We start from the raw sequence: 25,475 nt of genomic DNA, 5'->3' as shown, positions 1-25,475 counted from the left end.
TGGTTTCATACTTGAGCCAATCTGCTTTTCTATTTTGAAGTCTGTGATCAAGTTGAACCACTAAGTCTATGCAGTATGCGCAGGCCTGGGGTGGATCTACTATCTGAGCTATAACATCTTTAAGCTCTCCGCGCAGGCCTCGATGAAACAATGTGATCCTTTTATTTTCAGGCCATCCGGTTTCCACAACTAGTCTATTAAAGGTGGCGATATAGGACAAAAGATCCTGATTACCTTGTCGTAAGGATAGCAGTTCGTTGTCAAGGGCCTGTCCCTGCGAGTGTCGAGCGAACAATCTTTCCATGCTGGCCTGGAAGCCCTGGAAATCCCGGAGAATGGGATCATCCTGATTTACCAATGGAATAGACCAATCGGCAGCACAGCCACTAAGGTAAGATAGTACAAAGGCTACTTTGGTCTGGTCGTTGGGGAAGGCCCCGGGCCTGCATAAAAAGTGTAAACGGCATTGGTTCATAAAAACGGCATATTTCTTGGGATCCCCCGCAAACTGTTCCGGCGGGGCCAAAGGCATGTGTCCAGGTAGATTGATTTGTACCGGGTTATTCGAACCCATTGTTGTAGAAATATCTCTAGAAACAGGTAAAGGAGTGTGCTCTGCCTGGCCCTGCAATAACCTTTTGGCCAGATCATCAGTTCTTTCCTTGGATAGGATTAGTTCCCTTCTGAGAGCATTAGTCTCCTGGCGGGCTGAGTGCACTTCTGCCCGTAATTCCCCTAAAAGATGGGCCAGCTGATCTGTCTCGGAAGTCTCCATAGCGCCCAGGTGGGAAATTGTGGTAAGGCTTCGCGTTCTGTAATGCTCACCTGGTTCCCACGGGGAGGCGCGGCGTTGAAGGCGCAGAACTCTGAAGATGGACAGGAAGGGCCCCTCTATTCTGGCTTCCCTGGCTCGTTGGATACCCTCCTGTGCGTGAAAAGGGAGTATTACCAACTGTGGAACAATGCTCAAGCCTCCCACTCCCTTCCAACCCTCCACGATACCTCCTCCACGATTCCCCGAGAAGCCTCACCTTAGGGTTTGGAAGGATGAGCTCTCCATCCTGCTTCTGATGCAGGGGCGCATTGAAACCCAGTTACTTCACTGGATTGAGGATTGATGGGAGTTCAGGTAAGCTTGACTGTTCAGGTAAGGCGCTGTAAAAGTTCTGTTCAAAAGTTCAAGCTTAATAATAATGTTTGTTGTCTAATTGCAGCAAGCGCTAATGCTTATGTCTTTTTCCCCTTAGGGGCCGGGGTTCGGAGTGCCGGAGATATGGCGCCGACCCGAAGTGAAACAGTTCTGGATGAGCGCTCAGGTAATGTCTTTGCATTCGCTCATTCAATGTCTTTGTCTTTTTTCCCCATAGGGGCCGGGGTCCGGAGATGCCAGGAAGCGGCAGGACCCGAAATGCAGTGGGAATAATCCAACAGGTAAGACTTAAAAGGAAACTGAGCTTTCCTTATTCCTTTTCTCCCTCTCACCTTTGTTCTTGTCTTTTTTCCTCTAGGCGCCGGGGGGCGTAGCTGAATCCGGAAGATCGCTGCTGAAGATGGAAGCGCCTTGCAAAGGTGAGTAAAATGCAGCGCTGCAGCGATCGAAACGAAATGCCTTTAAAATGATGTCTTCCTTTTCAGGGCCGTTGGAGAAATGACTCCGGGATGCAGATTTAGCAGGTAAGGGCTTTTCTTCTCCTATTCTCTTATTTTCTCCCCTTGCAGGTGTTCCAGGGTGCTGGCAGGCGTGGCTGACGTCAGGATGCAGGAGCTGACACGGTGAGCGTCCAGCTGCTAGGTGCAGAACAACGCGAAGCATGTGTGGCTGTTCGGGTGGGGTTTAAATAGCCTTGGAAGAAGTTCCTGGTATATATCCTTCCACCAATCAGGTATGTATCCTTCCCCGACCACACCCGGGTGGTGAAGTAGTCCTACAGGTTAAGTAGTCCCATTCAGGCCTCAAGAGGGCCTGGATGAAGCAGCAAGGTCTGCATCAGGTAAGTGTGCACCCAAGCACTTAAACACATATCCTCTTCTATGAGCCTGGCGCCTAAGGCGCCAGGACTGGGGTCCGCTATGAGCCTGGCGCCTAAGGCGCCAGGACTGAGTCCAAAGGGCCCCGACTTGGGCTCGCTGAGACTTCCCTGGGGAAAATGATGTCTTCCTCTGGGGTTGCTGGGCCCGGCCTGGCTCCTTAGAGGTAGGCATCATGACACAGACCTACCCTCCTCTAGTTTTAGCTGTCCTATACTTAGGTGCCCTCATGGAAGAGACCTACCCTACTCCAGTGTTAGCTGTCCTATACTTAGGTGTCCTCATGGAACAGACCTACCCTCCTCCAGTGTTAGCTGTCCTATACTTAGGCGTCCTCATGGAACAGACCTACCCTCCTCTAGTGCTAGCTGTCCTATACTTGTATACTTATATAATGTCCTGTAAGGATATTTGGCGTGTTACAGCACAGAGTACAGCACTACTGCACAGGTAGCAATTTTTTTTTGATGCAGCACCAAATGCCTATGGTGCATTGCTATATGTGTTACCAGATTAACAAGGAAAGACAGGCTATTCAGTCAAAAACGATTTTAACTTATAAGATGCAAATCTATTTTTACAGTTAAAAGCACACGTGCACATTCAAAAATGCACACTATTTTTCACCTGAAATGCCTATGTGTAACGCTCACCTGATTCCCGTAGAGGCGCCGGTCTTGACTGGGCGTATACCGTATCTTCAAAGGTGATGTGTAACACACGGCTGGCTCTTTGGGCTGGACCTCTGTGCACTGTATGTCTGACTCGAAGGGTAAGATGTCTGCAGATAGAAAATATGGGATTAAGGAACTGGGTTATTGAATGTCTCTCTCTTCTTCCCTTTCTCTTCTCCTGTAGAACCCCAAAGGTTAACGCTCTCACCTTACGTAAGTGAACGCCGTGCTCTCCATCTGCCTCGGGGCAGGGTGCTGTAACCAGTTTCTTCACTGGATAAGGGGAGCAGGCCTCTTGACTTCAGAGGACTGCTGTCCGTCGTTTACTGCACGAACGGTAAGTTTCGAGTAATTCTAATGTCTTTAAAGTCTTTAGTAATGATGTTTCTTGTTTTGCAGGGTTCCGGCGATGGCGGATGATGGGCTGAAGTGAGTTGAAGATGGAGCCCGTGTGATGAATAGAAGCGCCTGGAAGCACGTACGTAAGCGCTTGTTGCCTGCTTCACGATGCACTCTAACTGTCTTTTTATTTTGCAGGTACAAGTCCGGAGCGGCTGCAGGGTGCCGGAATACCCACTGGGTTAGATGTGGAAAGGAGTAATGGCACGTGAGTATTAAAGTTCCCCAATGTCTTTAAACGCACCTTGTTTTGTCTTTCAGATGCGGGATGCAGCGCCGAAGGCCTCCGGAGCGTGCAAAGAGTTGGTAAGCTTTTGTCTTTCAGATGCCGGAATGCAGTGTGAAGACCTCCGGAGCGCACAAAGAGTAGGTAAGCCTTTGTCTTTCAGATGCCGGAATGCAGCGCGAGGCGTTGGTGACAGCTGATGGACCAGGTAAGTGAAGAGCTGTCACTGAAGACCGTAATGCTAACCTGTTCTTTCTTGTCTTTATAGGTGTTGCTGAAGACTGGATTCAGGATGGTAAGCCTTTTTCCTTAGGCCCAGGATCAGATGCAGAAGACACGATGAGCGTTCTGCTGCAGAGGATGCAGAATAACGCAAAGCAAGATTCATCCATCGGGTGTGGTTTAAATAGCCTCCTGTAGTGCTTAGGTGTCTCCTTCCACAGCCACGCCTAGGTAAGAAAAGAGTTCCTGCTTTCCAGAAGAGTTCCAGTGTTCTGAATCTAGGGAGTGGCTCCTGCCCCACCCAACAGGAAAAGTAGTTCCAAACAGAAGAGGATCAGAGGCTCAACTGGCAGGTAAGTAAGCAGCATGGTCTGCTGCAGGTAAGTCCACCCAAGCATTATGAGCCCGGCGCTTCCAGCGCTGGGACTGGGCATATTTATGAGCCTGGTGCCACTGGCGCCAGGATTGGGTCCAAAAGGTCCCAATTGGGACTGGTTGGCACTCGGAACCTGGGTTATGGATCTGCTTCCAAGGGAGTTGGGAAAACCCTGACCTTTTGGAAGCAGAGATCATGACACTATGGTGCAAGAGACACATTTGAAAATTAATAACTAACATTACTCATAAATAACCTGACTAATAAAATTGAATTTAACATAACCCACTAATAAAAATGTGTCTCCACTGCAGAAATAGGCCTACTCTGAAAGTGAACTTTTAAACGCACATTCATTTTTTTTTCGTTTTCTCTGCTGCTCTGTCCACATAACTACAGGAAGCAAAAGGGCTTGAAAGAACAGGAAATCAGTTGATTACAAAGTATTACTATAAAAATGAGCCATTGTGGAGAGAGGGAGGAGATGGCATGATTGATTCTGATTGGAGCAGCGTCGTAGCAAGTATCATGCTAGAGGCAGTGATTGGGGTTTTGCTGGTGGGAGTTTGAAGAGAGAAGGAGGACAGTGGAGATTTGGAGAGCTGGGAGAAGGACCTGTTTTTTCCTGGTTGGAGCATTTCTGCTGAAAAAGCTGAGAGTTCCAGGCAATGACCCCGGTTTGAAAACGAAAGGCGCTCGTTTCACTGGGGTTAATCTTCAAGGGAGCCACATTCAGAAAGAGAACAGCTGAAGAAAACTCGGGCTGAACAGATAAGGTAATTACATAAGTGTGGGAGCTGAGTGTGTACGAGAATATTCAGTCAGTGTAGGAAAGGAGATTCCTGTGCCTTAATCACATGATAATGTTGCAAATCGAGTTCTGTTCTTAGCTGTTACTGTGCTATTTTATTTATTTCTGTAAAGAGTGAGATCGTGTTTAAATGCAACTTTTATAATACAGAAAAATATTTGAAAGCAGACGGGTGGTGTGTTTTATATTTACCAATACAGTGCTGATGATGAGGGGAGATTTTTAAACAGTGCAATTGTCATTTTAAGACAGATGTGTGCATGATCATATTCAGTATGGACAGTTGAGAGTGATTGTTTGTAGCATAGCTCGTTGGAGGTACATGAGCCAACGGGAAGAGGGACTCTCTGGACATAGTTCCCTACCGTATATAAGGTAGTGGAAATTACCACAAAATTACCACATATAACTCTCTGTCGTAAATAAGTCAGTGAGATCGCCCATGGTGGCACACTAACACTAACACTGAAAATGTGGTATTCCTGAAATGTAGGTCTGAGGTCTCTCTAGTGATTACACGAAAAATCTAAGCAAAGATAAGGGATTCTGGACATTGGGGCCACAAATAAATCAAGGGAATTATGCTCACCAAAATACCACCAACCACGCATACCAACCACGCATACCAAATATGCATGTCTGGGTGCTGAAATAATGCATGTCCACTGTATTATTGTTGCACATGGCCCAATCTGAATACAAGGAGTGATTATTGCTAAGTTATTTTTCGGCGGTAATAAAATACCGTCAGGTTCCAAATCTCCACAAAATACCCAACATATTTATGGTGCGTTGCAGGCCGGGAAAGTGATCATAGAGTACCTACTGGGCGTGGCAAGCGTGTCTCACACTGCAATTTGCACATTAAAGGGAACCCATTTTATAATAGCAGTGTGCCACTAAAAACGAATATCAGAATGTCACAAAGGGAAACCACATTCTCAGATCTAGTGCAATATTTAGAGGCAAAGTTGTTTGCACATGGGAATTGGTCGTCGAATAGCACATTAGAATGGAGTAACCGCATTCAGGGTGAGGTGCAGAAAGAAAAACTAGACAATATTTTTGCAGAAGGCAGCATAATTCAGGTCTGCCTTACAAGATTATTGAATGCAGCCGATAAAAGTGCAGAGAAAGACTGTTTAATACGGCTATGCGGCAAAATATGGTTTATTTTAAACAAGTCCCTGCGAATGCAAGAGAATGATACTCAGCTAATTAACAGGTTAAAGACTGAATTAGATGGGGCAAGTAAAAATCAGGAAATGTTGAGAGCAGAATTGGATGTATGCCAAAAAGACATGCAATTAAAATGCAGAGACTTTGATACTCAGTTATCCAAAAGCAAGAAACAATTTGAAGATAGTGAGCAAGAATTGGCACACTTAAAAGCCTTAGTGGATCACATTAGACAGGATAAAATGAGGTTGTTTCAGAGATGCAGATTTTACAAAAAGAACATTGTGAAAAAGAATGTGATCTTCAGAGTGCAGAACAAGAAATGATTAAAATGATTCAAGAAAGAGACAAGAGAAATAAAGAGTTCAATGAATGCCAAATGCAAATGTGCGACATGCAGGAGGTGATTAATAAGATGAATGGTGAAAACAACTATTTGCAAGATGAAGCCAACAGACTCCTTAAAAAGTGTAAGGACTTAGAACAGCAAATGTGCATTCCCAGGTCCCAGGAGAGGCGGCAGGGTACCACATTCAATGGAGTGGAGGTGAATTCTAGCTCTGCCCAAAGAGCTAGTGCTCCAGTGACTGGGCCGGTGACTGAACTTGGTTGCAGCGCCCTTGGGGGATTTGATACTCCCATTGGGGGCAGCCACCAATCTCATACACCTGAAAACAGGATTGAATCACAAAATAGTGCAATTCCATGCATTGCAACAAGTAGCCCCATAAAAATAATGAAATCCATTAAAGCCCTGATCAAACCATTTAAAAAGGGAGGTGAATGCTGCATTGAGGATCACTTAGAAGCGGTGCATGACATTTTTAAAGCACTCCAGATACCTAAGGAACAGTACAGACAATATTTTCATTTAACTTTAGATGCCCCGACAGCCAGCATCATAAGGGGATTAAATGAACAGCAGAATATGACATGGTTGGAGTTTGAAAAGGAAATTAGGCGTCATTTTTCTCCTTTTCAGTCATTGCAGGAGGCAAAGAAAGTCACGTACACAATTACTGCTGGACCTAATACATCCCCTCGCCAATTTTTACAAGACTTAAAAAGAGCATTTTCTCGCTTTGATGTATCTTTTGACTCAAATTCCAATGAGTTTAAAACTGCATACTTCTATGGGCTACAGAAAGACATCATATCCCAATTGGTTCGTGAATTTGACCGTGACAAGTCCCTTGAATGGATTGTACATCAAAGCACAAAACTATATGAGGTACTCTATTGTCAGGGGAGAGAAAGTGATAAAATGAAAGATACTAGACCTAAATCTAAAGAACCCTGAGCCACAGTAATGGAAATCAGGTCAGCCAAAATGTCCCTTGAGTCTGCTCAAAGCCAAGGTAAAAATAATGTGACACCTGAACAAAGGGGTAATCAACAAAGATCGCCATTTCCTGTACCATTGTTCCAATCACATGATCCTAGTAATAGAGAGAGCTACATCAGCCCTAGGTGTTTAGGGGACAGACCCCAGGTAGGATACCGGCCTGATATGGCAGGTATGAACAATAACCAGAGACAAAATCAAGATCAAAGAAATGATGGTCCCTACCAGTCATTGGGGACACAGAGCAGATTTGATCCCAACACCATGATATATGGTAATGAGGATAGGCCCCGATATGTGGATCGATTTACTGATAATGGAAATCAACCTAGGGGCCAGTACCCACAATCTGAGAGACAGGACATGAGGCAAAACGTGAACTACAATCCACGCCAGTACAATGATTCCCCACCAGGGGACTATAATCAAAGGATGGGTGCAACCCGCTCCCCTCCACAAATAAATCAAGAGTTCAGAAACCATCCCAACCAACATCAATCACCTGAGAGGTATCAGAATAGATCCAATCAGGGGGAAAACAACCAATATCGACCTAGGCCACAGAAAGATGATCCTAGAGAGATGGAAAGGTTCCAGTGCCTTGAGGCCCAAGTGAAAATGTTAGCTGAGCAAATAGGAAAGCTCTGTACAGCGCAAAAACAACCTTCCAAAGAGGGGGCTGATGGCCATAGCAATGACCGGGGGGCTTCCGAAAAGTGACTAAGTACTCATGATAACTGCAGTGCCAAAATGACAGATTGCTCTGATATAATTTTGCATAACGACTCTGAGATGCCTAATGGATTAAAAATGAAAGTGCCAGTAAATGAACTTGTGACAGAAAGTGCAAATACTTCTAAAAAAGAGGTACGGTTTAACCTAGAGCTAAATAAAACAGTAAAGATTTGCACAAATGAAAAAGAAACATTAGGAATTTCAAAAGAACAAAGGGACAGATTTAAGAAAAATGACTCATGCATGGGGAATACCAGTGAACAGGGAGTAAGTGGGGATGCTATAGCTCCTTCCCTGGGCAAGCAAAACAATGACCAAACACAGACAGAAAAAGGAAATACTCAAAAGGAGGTTACAAGTCAATCACCTGAAGAATTCTTTGAGCCACATATTTTTGAAGAGGCTGAAAGGGCTGGTATCACACTAAATGATCACAAATGCACAGAATTAAAAAATGACAAATTGCTGAATGATGTTGTTACACATGTTCAGTTGGAGGATTGTAATGTGGTCTCTGATGTTACCCAGATGGATGGGCGAACAGTGGCCACACTCCAAAAAACCTCTGATCATGGAGAAATGAATAAAATCTCTCGCGCAGAAATAGGTAAAAAGGAGGGAAAAATGTCTTTCCATTTACCAATGTGTTTAGCCAAAAGTGAAAAAGACCTGAGAAAGGTGAGCCCTGAAATCAATAAGAATTCACATTTCTTATGTGTATTAGAGGAAGTTGAGGACAGATATTATGCACCCATCACTGTAGAAGAAAAATGCCACACCTTTGCTATGATTGACACTGGCGCACAGGCCACAATTATGTCCAAGGAGCTGGTAAAGAGTATCAATGAAGGGAGAACCCCACAGAGTCAGATCACAGTGAAGGAAAATCACGGCCCAGTGCATAACTTTAATGGGGAGGAGGTGCCCATCATAGGTGTAACTGAGGTTGACATAAAAATAGGAAAGCACAGAATGAAACAAGAGGTATTGATCACATCTATTTGTGAAATTCCATTTCTGATGGGGACAGATTGTCTGAAAAGATTATATCCTCTAATAGATGGGGTGAATGGAGTGTTGTGGTCCTTAACCAAAAAACCATTGAGGCCTAAGAAACTAAAATCACAAAACAGCAATATAAATGAATGTCACACCGGTGCCAAAACAAATGATGCTGTGGAGGTATATCTCCAGAATAGCTGCATACCTAGTGTCACTGTTATATTAATGTGTCAAGACAAAATGCAGAGCGACAATGAAAAACTACCTGTACAAATATACTTGGACCCAAGGAAAAATTGGCAGACTGCCATAGATGAGCACACATTACGTTTTTATTTAAAAGAGAAAACATACAAACAGAATATTGCTCCTAAAACAGATTCAGAAAAACACATTACCACTCTGGCAGAAATACACATGGGAGATGAGCAACCATGGGTTCATGTTGGTATAAATGACTATTTTAAAACAATAAAAGCCACTTTAGCGCTTGAACATGAAAGGAGTTTCATTAATGAGAAATTGTTGCAAAAAATAATGGAAAGGGAAGAAATCCCGAGATTTAGGATTAAACACCAATATGTTTCTGGCCTGGACAGTCCAGACTTTGAAAACCGAATTGCAGGCAGAGGCATGCTTAAAATTAGCATTGAGCAGAAAACAATTTACCATAATGTATGGATAGTGAGTGGAGCACAAAATGAATTTTACATGGGAAATGACATCATGCACAGAATGTGTATGGTGTTAGATTTCCTTAATCAAAAAATATGGTCACGCCTAGGTGGTCCGGCACCTGAATTTGAAGACAAAAGAAGGGCTTATCATTGTGCACAACTGGTTCCTTATGCCATCGAATTACAAATGATGAAAGATACTATTATTCCTGCATTTACAAAACAGTTTGCAATAACACTGAAATGCAAAAATGGACAGCAGATGAAAGGCTCTGATGCATTTGTATGCCTGAATGAATCCATAAAACAGCAAAGCCTGGATTATGAATACATTCCATTGGTAGATATTGGTGAAGGATCTGTAAAAATTATGGTAAATAATGAAGGTTGTCAGGATATTCATTTAGAGGAAAACTCCCCATTAGGAATGGCCATACAAAAATCACATTATACGGCAGATTTAAATAACATGGTGATTGGAAATATTCCTGAAAAGTATGTAGATGCCAAGGGTGAGTTGCCAGAACACCTGGACTCTCAGCCCAAAGGAATATTTAAAATTCATTCTGTGTATCCTTATGATTCAAATGAGACAGTGTGCTGCCATCAAGAGGATTGCATAATATTTAATTTAAATGAAAATGAAACAGAAAATCAGCCCATTGAAGTGGAAGCTGATATGCCAAAATATTTAAAAGTGGCAGCTTTACAAAAAGACACAGCGACACAGTTAGAGGAAAGCGCCGAGATTCGCTTACCAGAATATTTTCCAGAATTTTCCAAAATGGTAGAAGAGCAGATCTCCTTAGCGGATGCATGTGAAAGCAATGAAGAGAGGGACAATCTGAGGGAGATATTTATGGAGTTTAAGGATGTATTTGCAAAAGATGCTTATGATTGTGGTTTAACTGATTTACATGTGGCCACACTACCAGAAGGGTGTAGCGGAAATCCAGCGTTTGTGCGCCAGTATAGACTACCGCTGGCATGTTTAGAATCATTGGCAGAGATTATTAAAAATTTGGAATCGCGGGGAATCATCCGGCCCATTCATAGCACATCCAATACACCTATTTTAGGTGTGTTAAAGCCAAATCGTCAATGGCGGCTGTGTGCAGACTTGAGAGAGTTAAATAAAAGAGTACCAGTATCTAGATGGCCACTGCCATTCATTGATCAGGGCCTAGCTCAGATACATGGTTCAAATGTATTTACCACATTAGATCTCACCTCTGGATATTGGTGCGTGCCATTGGCAGAGGAGATACAACATTTATTTTCCTTTACATTTGACAGGACTCAATATGCCTGGCTTAGAGCTCCGTTCGGGTACATCAATAGTGGGAGTGAATTTGGCATATTTTTGAGAAAGGCCATGCCGGATGCAGCGGAAAGAGGAACAATAGTTTATGTGGACGATGTCCTGATAAAAAATGAAAGCCTGAAAAGCCATTTTGATGAAATAAGGCATGTACTTGGCCAATTGCAGAAAGCAGGCGCCAAAGTATCTTTGCAAAAAGCACAATGGTGCAAGAAAAAAGTGAACTTTCTAGGGCATGAAGTGACTGAACATGGGCTAAATCCACAAAAGAAGAAAATAGAGGCCATACAAAGATTAAAAGATCCTAAAAATGTGAAAGGAGTAAAAAGTTTATTAGGGATGACAGGCTATAACAGAAAGTTCATTGAAAATTATGCAGAAATCACTCAACCATTGACTAAACTGCTTAAACTGAATACTCCTTGGAAATGGGAAAAAGAGCAGTCTGATGCAGTGGCTAGATTAAAGGAATGTCTTGTAAAGGCACCATGTTTAGCATACCCCATAAAGGACAGGGATTTCTTTATAGAAATAGGTTTTTCTGAACATTGTATGTCAGCAGTATTATCACAAAAACACGATTTGAATCACAAAACCATTGCATATGCAAGTAAGGCATTTTCCCAAGTTGAAATGAAATTTAATGAATGTGAAAAGGCCCTATTAACCACTGTGTGGGCGCTACAACATTTCCGCCCCATTGTTCAGGGAGAAAAGGTGATTATTGAAACAAATCATCAACCTCTGCAATTTTTAGAGAGTAAAAGGATTAGATCAGGCAATCTAGCGCAATCCAGAATCACTTCATGGACGCTGGCATTACAAGGTTTTCCCGTAGAAGTGAGATATGGACAAAATAGAAAGAGCCCAATTGCTCAAGGGTTAGCTGACTTACATGACTGTGCAGCTGAACAAATACCAAATGAAATGGAAGTGGAAACTAGTTTGCAGGAATTTGAACAATCATCACACAAAGCTTTTGATGAAAAAACATGCAAGGATTTGCCAACTGTATATGTGGATGGTTGTGCTTTTCACATTGAAAATGACAGTAATAAACAGTTAGTGGCAGGAATAGGAAATGTCTGGTTGAAATGTGAAGATGTCCCCAGTATAGGGATGAGGATTGGAGATAGGAGCAGTCAGGTGGCGGAATTGGCAGCCATTTATAAAGCAATTGCTACTGCAGTTGATAAAAAGTTCAGTGAAATTGTCCTGGTGACTGATTCTGACTATGCACGGAATAGCTTTGTGGAATATTTGCCTGGTTGGAAAGCAAGAGGCATGGTTACATACAACAAAAAGCCACATAAGCATGGAAAAATGATACAAGCCATAGACAAATTGGTGTCAGAGAATAAGTTAACAATATACTGGAGAAAAATGTGTGGGCATTTAAAAACACCAGGAGAGGATAAGGAGGGAAATGATAAGGCAGACCACCTAGCTAAGATTGGGGCTGTGATGGGAGAATTGCTACCTATTGATTATTTAATGGGTGAAATACAAATTGATGCAGTCACACGTTCTAAAGCACCAAAGGAGGTAGATCAACCGGTGGTGCAGTGGAGTCATGACACGCCAGACCAAGATTTGATTGAGGCACAAAAGAATGATCAAATTTTGGGAATCTATTATAATCATTTGATAGATCCCGAACAAAATCCTTTAACAGAAAATGATTGTATGGGAAAAGAAGAGTTGAGGGTGCTATTAAAGAACAAAACACAAATTAGATTACAGGATGGACTCATGATTAGAGAGTCCATAACAGGACAAATACAGTGGGTAGTACCCCTTTCATTCAGAGGACTAATGCTACACCATGCACATGATGCCATAACTGCAGGCCATAGAGGTTCACAAAAAACATTAGAAATACTAAAAGATTATGCTTACTGGCCACATATGTCCCAAGATGTGGAATTATATACTAGAGGATGTCTAGTATGCGCCCAATTTAAACCTGCTTCACCAATGCATAGAGCACCATTGATGAAAAGAGGCCTAACTCTCCCATGGTCAGATTTGCAAATAGACTATGTAGGTCCTTTAAAAAGGTCGAGCAGGGGACACCGTTATATTTTGAGTGTGGTATGTTTGATGTCGAAGTGGATTGAATGCATTCCTGCACCAGATTGTAGTGCGCAAACAGCAGCCACATTGCTGGTGAACCATGTGTTCTCAAGGTTTGGGTTGCCACAAAGAATTGAGTCAGACAGAGGAAGTCATTTCACAAGTACTCTAATGAGTAAGGTATGGCAAATACTAGGTGTGAAAACGAAACTACATATCGCATATCGGGCGGCGTCTTCGGGTACAGTTGAAAGAAGCAATAGGTCTGTTGTGGATATTTTAAAGAAATTTGTGGCAGAAGCAGGTTCCAGCTGGGATTTACGTTTACCGTTGGTTTTGATGGCAATCAGGTCAACTCCTGCCAACGCAACAGGTGTTAGCCCCCATGAGGTCTTGACAGGTAGGAAAATGGTGTTACCACAACACCTACTATATAGAACACAGGAGCAGACACTTGTGAGTGCATCCACAGTTCATGAATATATTGATGAACTGAGGAGGCATTTGCAACATGCATTTGCTTTTGTGCAGAGAAATCTGGAAAGAGCTGCTGACAGTGCAAAATCTTATTATGACAAAAAGACATCAGTAAGGGAATACAGTGTAGGGGATCAGGTGTACAAGTTTCATTTTGGAAAAAGTAAACAGAAAAATTCTAAATTTCTAGCAGCCTGGCAGGGGCCATTTCGAATTATAGATAAGGTCTCTCCTGTAGTTTATAAAATTTTGAAAAATGAAGGTGAAACGGCAATAGAGCAGTTTGTCCATGTAAATCAAATCAAACCATGCCATCCCAGACATGAGATCAGGCAGCTTGAGCATGTAGAAACAGATAAAGTCCCTTGAACACAAAAAGAGAAAATAAATGGGTGCAATCAGGAGGCAGTGACAAAGAAGTTAAAAAGTTGATTGTTATAATGGCACATAAACACTGTAATATATGTAAAAATATATAATATAAAATAAATAAATAAATAAATAAATAAATAAATAAATAAATATATAATGGAAGCTCATGGTTGGTGTGCGGAGAGAAAATGTATTAAATATTGAATGCTGTTTATATGTGCTTGTTTTCTTTTAACTTGTGTTTAATTTCAGAAAAAAAAACGAAATATTTTTACCAAGCATGTTTTATTTTTGGCAAAAGGGTGAAGTTAGTATTGTGCTATGTACTTAATTTGTTTATTTTCTATTTGATTTAGAAAATTAACATTATTTGGTCGGAGGTTCCGGGATCAGAGGCCACGGGAGACAATGGAGTCCTGGAGTCCCCTGGATGAAGACCAAAAGCTGCCTGCCTCCAGGTGGAGGAGAAGACAAGATAACCAGAATGCTAAAAAAAGATGACTCCTATGGATCTAAGATTGCCAAGATGAAAGTGTACTCGAATGAACCAAATAACATCGCTGGTCGGGACATATCAGAGGCAGACAAGAGTCCTGACATATGGAGTTCCACGTATTTATTATTTTAATTATTTATTTTAATTTGTTATATTAATTATTTGTTTTGGTTTGTTGTTTTATTTCATTGTTTTTAATTGACTTGTAAAATATAAACTTAGAGTAATGCCACTTCCACTGAGAAGGCAAATGTAGAACATTTTGTAAACTAATGAACCCAGATGAATACTGTGTTGATTGCAACTTTTTCATTGATGCACATGAATATTCATTTTGTTGGATTGCTATATTGTGAAAAGAAGAAAAAGAACAAATTGTTTTTAGGAATTGGCTTGGATCGTAGCCAAATTCTAAAAACAAAAGGAGGGTATGTAAGGATATTTGGCGTGTTACAGCACAGAGTACAGCACTACTGCACAGGTAGCAATTTTTTTTTGATGCAGCACCAAATGCCTATGGTGCATTGCTTTATGTGTTACCAGATTAACAAGGAAAGACAGGCTATTCAGTCAAAAACGATTTTAACATATAAGATGCAAATCTATTTTTACAGTTAAAAGCACACGTGCACATTCAAAAATGCACACTATTTTTCACCTGAAATGCCTATGGTGCAAGAGACACATTTGAAAATTAATAACTAACATTACTCATAAATAACCTGACTAATAAAATTGAATTTAACATAACCCACTAATAAAAATGTGTCTCCACTGCAGAAATAGGCCTACTCTGAAAGTGAACTTTTAAACGCACATTCATTTTTTTTTCGTTTTCTCTGCTGCTCTGTCCACATAACTACAGGAAGCAAAAGGGCTCGAAAGAACAGGAAATCAGTTGGTTACAAAGTATTACTATAAAAATGAGCCATTGTGTAGAGAGGGAGGAGATGGCATGATTGATTCTGATTGGAGCAGCGTCGTAGCAAGTATCATGCTAGAGGCAGTGATTGGGGTTTTGCTGGGGGGAGTTTGAAGAGAGAGGGAGGACAGTGGAGATTTGGAGAGCTGGGAGAAGGACCTGTTTTTCCCTGGTTGGAGCATTTCTGCTGAAAAAGCTGAGAGTACCAGGCAATGACCCCGGTTTGAAAACGAAAGGCGCTCGTTTCACTGGGGTTAATCTTCAAGGGAGCCACATTCAGAAAGAGAACAGCTGAAGAAAACTCGGGCTGAACAGATAAGGTAATTACATAAGTGTGGGAGCTGGGTGTGTACGAGAATATTCAGTCAGTGTAGGAAAGGAGATTCCTGTGCCTTAATCACATGTTAATGTTGCAAATCGAGTTCTTTTCTCCGCCACTCTCTTTTCAGTGTATCACAGACAATGCTGTTACTGTGCTATTTTATTTATTTCTGTAAAGAGTGAGATCGTATTTAAATGCAACTTTTATAATACAGAAAAATATTTGAAAGCAGACGGGTGGTGTGTTTTATATTTACCAATACAGTGCTGATGATGAGGGGAGATTTTTAAACAGTGCAATTGTCATTTTAAGACAGATGTGTGCATGATCATATTCAGTATGGACAGTTGAGAGTGATTGTTTGTAGCATAGCTCGTTGGTGGTACATGAGCCAACGGGAAGAGGGACTCTCTGAACATAGTTCCCTACCGTATATAAGGTAGTGGAAATTACCACAAAATTACCACATATAACTATCTGTCGTAAATAAGTCAGTGAGATCGCCCATGGTGGCACACTAACACTAACACTGAAAATGTGGTATTCCTGAAATGTAGGTCTGAGGTCTCTCTAGTGATTACAAGAAAAATCTAAGCAAAGATAAGGGATTCTGGACATTGGGGCCACAAATAAAACAAGGGAATTATGCTCACCAAAATACCACCAACTACGCATACCAGCCACGCATACCAAATATGCATGTCTGGGTGCTGAAATAATGCATGTCCACGGTATTATTGTTGCACATGGCCCAATCTGAATACAAGGAGTGATTATTGCTAAGTTATTTTTCGGCGGTAATAAAATACCGTCAGGCCCTTAATCTCCACAAAATACCCAACAGTCCCCATGGAACAGGCCTACACTCCTCCAGTGTTAGCTGTCTAATACGCAGGTGTCCTCATTGAGCAGGCCTACTGTGGGGAAATCTTGCATTTTCCCATACACATCTATTGCATATAGTGTTTCTTCCCCACTGGATCTTAGCCTTAAATGCTTTTGTTTCACCTTCCTGGGTAAGAAGCTAAACTATTTATGTGACTTGAGTGTGTCCAGAATAAGGCAGGCAGCATTTTACTGGACCCTCGTAAGTTTTATCATGTGTGCTGCAATGTCCTCAATGCACAGACGCAGCATATTCAACTGAATTCGTTTTAAACAATTGTTTCTCATTAACTGAGCTAATTTGAGCCCTAAACATCCACCATTAACTAGGAGAAAGGCAGAATCACAGGTCGCAGAATCCCAGGGAAAGTTGTATGGATTGTACCATGCAGGCATTACATTTGTATATCTGTGATACGTGAACGGGGACATCTTGACACACTCATATGGATTTGACATGATATTACAATCCCTCACTGTAACCCAAACGACCTGTATGCATACGTTAGTCCCCTTCATATAAATGCCTTGTTCACCTAGCTGACACTTTTGAGTTTCACCTGTACTCTGCGCATGGCTGAGCAGCAGGTGCACATTCAAGTCTCATGTCCACAACCATTGGTATGCATCTCCAATAAACAAAATTACTGCATAACGGAGAGTAGGCCACTTCACGCAATGGCAATCCTGGTCTCCCCTCCAAATGTGACTTTGGAGTCTCCTTGTCGCGGACGTAATGTGCCTATATTTCAGGAGGCAAACGAAGGTAAGGGCTATGATTATGGCGGCCATAGCCATGGCAGGCAGGTATCACAGCCTGTGCAGCAACCAAACAACACTGATGAGCTTGTTCTCTGGGAAGAAGTCAACACTGATGCCTTCTGATCGAGGTGAGTACATCTACAATTTAGAGCATGGCCTCATTCTCCACTTTCAACCTCCTCAAGGACAATGTATCAAATGAAATGGTAAGAGTAACTCCGTAACATACGGAAAAGTATTAACATCAGACAGGGTTGACATATTTCTGTGGCATCTTTGGGGGAGTTGTCAAATGTTCCAAATACAAGTTCTGAGCTGGTCCCAACAAATATATTTCAAGGCAAATGTCCATTAAAGGATGCCCAGGGTGAATAAAACAAATCCAGACTCAAACAGTCAATGGCGGGAGCAGTGAAGAAATAGCATGAGGGACTGCAGTGCAGATGAGGGGGTGCTGGAAGGGACAGTGAAGGGGTAGTGTATGATGGACTCCCTCCCCACAAACTCCTGCATGTGAGAGAGGGGCTGCTCCTGTCAGCCATGAGTCGCAATGAAGGTGAACTGTGACTGAGCATAGCATTAACTGGCTTCCATCTTCTGGAAGTACACAGAGATATGTGTGTTAGCCATTTGGTGTACCACCGCAAAAGTGACACAAGCCAGCTCTTGGGCCCCGTGAGCATCCTCCCACCGAAACCCGTGAGTAGGCCCCACAGCTACTACAGTGAACTGCTTTCAGGCAAGTAGGGTATACTTCTCTGCCCCTGGCTGCTTCAGAAGCCTCTTTGAGGGTTCGGAGATCATCCTCTCTTGTCTCAGAATAGGCCACATCAGTTGCACCAGCAGCCACAGCAGCGGCTGCACTTGCCTCTAGCCATGCTGCCTGGAATTCCCAACAAATGTCTGCATCGGCTTGTTTGCTTACTCCACATCTTGCATCACAGACTCTGGGGACAGTTGGACCTTGACCAGGATCTGGCCCATCCAGGAACAGATGGCCACCAGTTCGCTCCAAGTCTCCTCTACTCGTGACTCAGTTGCCTTCCTGGCTGACATTATCTCTAAAAGATCTAGAAATACAGTGTCAGCTATGGTGACAGAGTCTAGATGAGTTGGGAGGGGTACAATGGATGCCTTTGTTTAATTATTTTTTATTGATTTAGGCAACATATATCAACTTTACAATATTAGAACTAACAATAAAATAATTCACAATTAACAACAAGAAAAGTACGCAGGTTTCATGAGAAGTAATCACAATAAAATTCATAAACTCAATGGAACAGTATCAACAGTAAAAGTTAAAAATAGAAAAAAAAAAGAAAAATTAGAATTGTATTTCATTACAACCTAATATAATATACTCAGAGTACTAAACAGTGGATGATAATCAATTCTATTCTCTATTAAAGATTAGTGGTGTATCTTTGTGCCTCGCTCAGTTTAAGTGCATACAGAAATCCAATGGCTCTGATTCTCACTTGCGTTAAAAATACCACAATGAATCATTTGCCATAAGAGCTCAGGGGACACTTCACGATATTTTTCCATGGTATGTTTCAAATACCTTATTCTCGTGTCAGTTAATGCAGCACAATCAACCAGTAAGTGTTTTAATGTTTCTCTCTGGGAGGACAGGTTGCAAAAATGACAGATGTTCTTTGTTGGATCAATTATTTTGCGTTTGGCTAAAACATCGTTAGTTGGCCATAGATTGAATGGTAAACACAAAAAGTCAGCTCTGTGTGTGGGTCTGGATGTTTTACTAGGTATGGCTCTGGTGTGCTATATCTTTTGGATTGTAATGGGTTTTTCATCAAAGTCTCGATAGGTTTTACATTTGGCTACAGTTCTAATCCAGCCACACTGGAAGAGTTTCGTCTTGACTCTCATAGGATTTTGAATTAAATCAAGTAGTGTGACGTCAGCCGAGAGCGTGAGTAACCATTCTCCGTCATTTACAAATGCACTCGTCTTTAGATGAAAATACATGGTTAGACAGAGCTCCTATTAACATAGTTGACTGGAGGACCAATATACACTTCCTGAATAAGGCTATTATCTGCCATAAGTAGCGCACATATAAGGAAATCAAACCAGGTTAATTCTGGATCCAATCTATAGGAACACAGTTAGGTAATTGTAACAAGCTCTGCCAATATTTACCCTCCATCTTGGCCCAGAAGCTCTCTGAAATTACAGGTTTAGTTTCCGAGGCATACAAGAGAATGGGTGTCACTTTTTGTAAATAATATGTAATGGCTGGTACAATTGTGAATTTGCCCTATTCGGCCTGAATTATTCTAGATTGACAAATGGAGGTCATTAAGTTGTTCTTCAAATTTTCTTTATAAACTTCAACGTCGTTATGATTTGCAATAACTACGCCCAAGTAAGTGTAACGGTGTACACACTCCAATTGTGTGCCATTGATGGACCATGTGCGATTTGTATTCATGTTTTAAATTATGTTAATGTTACACTTCATTATTTTAGTTTTGCTCAAATTTATAGTAAGAAGATTATCTTGGATATAGGTGGTTAAAGTGTCTAATAATATTTGCAGTCCCTGCAGAGTCTTAGACATTAAAACAAAATAGTCTGCATATAATAAAGATGTAACAGTCTTGTTTGCCTGTTTTGGAGCGTCAGTAATGATGTTGTAAAAAGCGTCTCCTATATCGGAAATAAAAAAGTTAAACAGGGTGGAGGAAAGTGTACACCCCTGCCTCAGCCCTCTATATGTATCAACTGACGATGTTAGTTTGCCATCCAGTGACAGTCTTACTTGGTTGGTATTTCCGATATGCAGGTCTCTAATTAAGGAGACTAAATATGCCGGCCATCCTTGACGAATCAGTTTGTTAATCAGTATTTGTCTAGAGACCGAGTCGAATGCGGCTTGTAAATCGACGAAGACCAAGTACAATGGTTGCCTTAAAGTTGCATGATGAGAAATGATAGAAGTTATTGTCAATAAATTGATAGATGTACCTAGACGTGGTATAAATCCTGTTTGAACAGGATCACGTTAAAAGTATTCTGACATCCAATTATTGAAGTCTCTGAGAATGAATCATGAGAAGATTTTGCCAGGGGCGTCCAAGAGCGCGATTGGTCTGTAGTTGTCAGCACAAGACTGATCGCAAGACTTGAAGATGGGAACTATAACCGAGTGACGCCATGATTCCGGTATGGCATTGGACTGTATAATTTGCTTGAAGATGTTATATAGAATCTTGGCCCATGAACTCGGATGCTGTTTTAGCATGAGATTGTTTAACCCATCTGGGCCAGGCGCCCTGGGACTACTCATCATAATTAGATGGCTCAGGAGTAGTGTTATGATCTCTTGTTGTCGGGAGAGCATACATTCTAGTATAATGTAATAATGGTATGCCTCCTCTGCCGTGCTACAAACTATGTGGATCAATGTGATGTAATGATAGAACAAAAAAAGTTAATCAATTGTTTGCGTGTGAATCAGTACTGGTTTAATCAAATGTTTACTACAGCATGTCACAAAATGTTTCTTCCTGTTACAAAAAAAGGGAAAGTGTTTCCCACATTGAGTTATGAACATAATGCATGGATTATAGATGCGGGTGACACATTTAGATTACAATATTAACAAAACTTTTGTGTTACCTGTTTAACACAATACATTCTTGTGCACACTGTCAAGCTAATATACAAAACTTGCACACCAGAAAACATTCACTGAACCCCATTGTTTTTTTTTACTTTAAAACTCTATAATCACAGTCTCAAAACGCCATTCATAGAAGTGAAAATCTATAATATAAGCTGACACATGTTTCGACCCTTTAAGGTCGTGATTAGGGCGAGTAGTAATGCACTGCTTCCATTATATTCAATCCTATGTTGAACCCAAAAGGTTGTGAGTGATATTTCCTTGTGAGGAAAAAGGAAAAGGAGTACACAACAGAGATTTATAATGTTGAATCGTCACCAACTCCATTATATAAACATGCTTGCTCTAGTGATCTACTGTTAACAGATATGAAAAACTAAGCTGTGGGACTGAAAAGTACTTCTTTTAAATCAAATTTAATATTAAACATCTCCTGTTTTTATGCATTGGCTCGGGAGGATAGCTCAGCTGCAACGTACTTGCCTTGGAAGCAAGACGATATGGAGCAACACAGGTTGGATCCCCGGGTCCGCGCTTAGAAACCTCTGGTTATGAATAACCTATCATATCAAAAGGTAGTCATTCTACATAGTGCGCAACCCATTAATTCTCATTGACTCCATTTACTTGGACAGACATTTGACCAGAATGCTTGGCTGTGTTTATTAAAGACCACATTTGCACTGAATGTTTGGTTGAAATGAATTTAAGCATTGCCTCTCCATCAGTTTGATGCATTTGAGCTTGCTAAGATCTTAACCAATTTCCATATTTGCAATTTAGGGCTCGAATGGTCTTCCTTTTTTTCAGTTACTGATGATATTAGTATGGCTTTCTTTTGTCTCCACAGGAGTGCGTTTCTCCTTTGGTCTTGTATGTCATATTCATGTCTTGGTTTAAAGTAGGCATGAGTCGATGAGTTTGTGTGTGTTTTATATAGATGCAAAAAAGCTGTGTACGGTTCACTCAGCCAAGTCCCATCCATGTAACTTCCCGCGATATTTCTATTGAGTGATGTCAATGTGTGTTCATTCCAACAAAATCGTATTCTGGCATTATTCACTATCATATGCTGAGAACATTTTTGCTTGCTATAATTCCCAGGTGAATACTCTAGTGGCCATTGCAAGCTAAACAATTCGTGATCACTATGTAATTGTTGAATCACTTTAAATTCTATTGCTCTATTGAATGTATTTTTATCAACAAAAATGTAATCTATTATCGATGCACTCTGAGCTCTCTGCCAAGTTTGTTTCTGGGGTAAATCTCCAGACAGGGAGCCATTGCACATCCCAAAATGTCTTTCATTCACTAGAGCGTACCATTTTTAATACAGGACAAGTTGTTAATATGGACATGAGATGTGAATAATTGCATGTTTAGGTCTGCCACCATTATGGTATTTTTTATCTGTGGTGACTGAGATAAGATGTTTAATAACTGTTCTAAATCAGTAAAAAAAACTTGTCTGTTATGCCCATAGGTTTGAAATAGATGTTAATTATCACAATCGCTCCACCTGGACATATGACATTGAGCATGTGTAGATATGGATTAGGGGCTGCCTACGGGAAGATTTGCAGGTCCTAGTGATTTTTAATTGCGATCAATAACCCAGAAGATGGTCTTCCTCTGGGAGAGGACTTAGCAGGATGCAAGATAATGGTTGGCCCTCCCATACAGGTTTTTCAATTAGCCTTGTTTCCTGCACTGCCACAATGTCATATGATGTAAGAAATTCCGCACTTGAACCAAGCAATTGAGAAAGGCTGCTCGTATTTCAACTAGCTAGGGGTATGACACACTGCTGAGGTGTCAAAGACAATTATGATTGATAATTTGGAACTTCATTGCGAGACCCAAAATTTAGACTTCGTTCCGTTCTGTTCGGACTCCAATTGTCATGTGTGTTCGACAATTTCTTGTTAGGATTCTTTTCGTAATTCTGAAGGTTTTCAATATTAATCACTGTAGGGTCTTGTGCTAATACGAATCCCAAAGCAAATAGTTTCATACAGGCTTGCCAAAGGACATTTCTTACTACATTTGACAGTAGCCACAGGCGAACTATAAACAAGTCATAGTGATTGAGGAATTCCATTTGTTCGATGTCCATGGAACTAACCTCTTGCAAACTACCAATTTCTTCAAAAATTGCCAGAACACTCGTTCTGTTTAGATCATATGTAATGAAGGGGGCAGGATGACACTTCAATATTAAACAATGGTATTTGTTCCAATTAGGTGAGTGCTTAGACGAGTTCAGGGCAAGTGTATTATTGCCTCGTATGATGACATTTGCTTTGGCATTCACAATCTGAGCGTCCTTGTTAGTCGGACGTTGAGGTCTAAGATCCAATTGTACCTGTTTTGCTTGGATGTAAGGGCCTTTTTGATATATGGGGGTAATTCATAGAATTCAGCACACGAGTGGCACACGTGGCTGGCGCAAAGAGGGAGCGTGAGCTAGTCTGCGCCAGCCGCGTGCGCCAAAACCCATTTCAGCGCACAGCGTATTCATGGATACTTACATCCATAACCAGCCGTGGCGCAGAGTGGTGCAGCGACCCTGCAGCAGCGCCAGTTATGCCCCCAATCCCGCCCCATGCGCCAAAAACTTTACACAAATCCCCTACATGGCGCAAAGGCCAGTGGACCAGCAAACAGCCCCCCAACCGCGAAAACGCATGGAAAACTCCCCGCGCACCCCTTGGAATACACGTACCCCGCTCGTGCCAGCAAAATCACATGTAAAACTCCCTGCACACCCCTGGGAAAAAGCGTACCCCGCTCGCGCCAGCGAAATCGCATGTAAAACTCCACGCGCACCCCTCGGAATATACCTACCCCGCTCGCGCCAGCAAAATCGCTTGTAAAACTCCCCGCGCACCCCTCGGAATACGCGTGCCCCGCTCGCCCCAAAACCTAACCCTAAAGAACTTTGTACAAAGACAGTGGGCAAGTCCTATGGCTTACTTCTTGATGTTCCGGGCCAGGGCATCATCGAACTCCACGTTGATGTTCCGGAGGCGGGCCTCTTCCCTGGCCTCGAGGTCTCGCAGGGATGCATCCATGGCCTCCTTCAAGTCCCTGCAAGTTGCCTCAAGGCACTCAGCCCGGCTCAATGCCCTGCACATGGAGTTCTCTGCCCTGACCATAGTGAGCCGTGCCCTCTCCGCCCGCCACCTCTCCGCATCTATTTGCCAGCCCAACCTCTGCCACATGAAAAACACTCCCAGTCCGGGGTTCTCCTGCCCCTCGGCCGATGCCTGCCACCGGGGTGTTGATGGCCCCGAGCCATGATGCCTCCCACACTGAGCCTGCTGCTGCCTCTGACGCAACTGCCTCTGCCACCACGACGGCCTCTGGGCTGATGGAATCCACCGGCGCCGTCGTGCACGTGACATGCCCGGTGATGCCGGCACATCCTCCATCTGCTGGGGTCCAGTTGGTGGGTGGCCACCCCTGCTGGACGTCCGACTCCCGACTGTGGCAGGGAGGGGATGTCCACCAGGCTGGCTGCGTTGGTTGGGGAGATACACAGGGGGCCCTGGTGGCATCTGGGCCGGAAGACGGCACAGAGAATGACTGGCGTATAGTGTGCACAGAGGAGGAGAGGGCCGCAAGACTGGCCGACACATGGAGGAAACCCTGACCACAGTCCCTCCCAACTGGGCCACATTGGCAAACAGCTCTTCGTGATGACGTGCGTGGTCCCCCCAGGAAGCACGCACGTCATCACGAATGTCACGTGTGCGCAACGCGACACCAATCAGGATGGACTCAATCCAGTCATGGGTCCCCACGTCTGCAGGTAGAGGAGTGCCAGATGATGTGGACCTCCCCTCAACCTGCGGAGGGGCCTGGGATGGGGCATCCCTGCTGGTGCATGGTGATGCAGTCACAGTGTCATGGACAGAGACATGCACATGCACCTCCGCGGCGACCTGTGCTGACTCCTGCCCCTGCCCCTGGTCTGCACCACTTGCATCAGTGGTACCACCCCCACCAGGCCCCCTGTGTGGCTCAGTAGCGGCCTCCTCCTCCTCCGTACACACCACCAACCTGGATGGCTCTGCACCGTCTTTCGCTGTTGCAAGCCCCTGTGGGGCTCACCCACCCCTTCCGCTGCAGCCGTAGTGGCAGACGCGGCACCAGTCCCCTCACTCCCGGATGATGGAATGTCCTGGGAGGGTGACTGGGCCTTGCGTTGCCTGCCGGTAGAGGTATCCTTGCCGCTTTCCTCCACAGCACTGTCTCCGCCCTCTTCTTCACTCACCGATGTGTAAAGGGAGACATCGAACACAAGCATCAGGGTACTGAACAATAGTCCCCTAGACACAAAACAATAGCACATGAGTTGCACTGTCAAACATCACTTCCATCATGTCCATCCACAACACATGGGTCAGTGCAGGCAACACACATGCAGGAACAGGCATGGCACATGCAACAAACATTTGCATCCATGTCCAAGGCACCGTAGAAACATCTAATGGTGGGCTGAAAC

The sequence above is a fragment of the Ambystoma mexicanum genome, chromosome 13 (genome assembly GCF_040938575.1).
Source record: "Ambystoma mexicanum isolate Mex_15411 chromosome 13, UKY_AmexF1_1, whole genome shotgun sequence".
Lineage (NCBI taxonomy): Eukaryota > Metazoa > Chordata > Amphibia > Caudata > Ambystomatidae > Ambystoma > Ambystoma mexicanum.
This window is presented reverse-complemented; position numbering follows the sequence as displayed.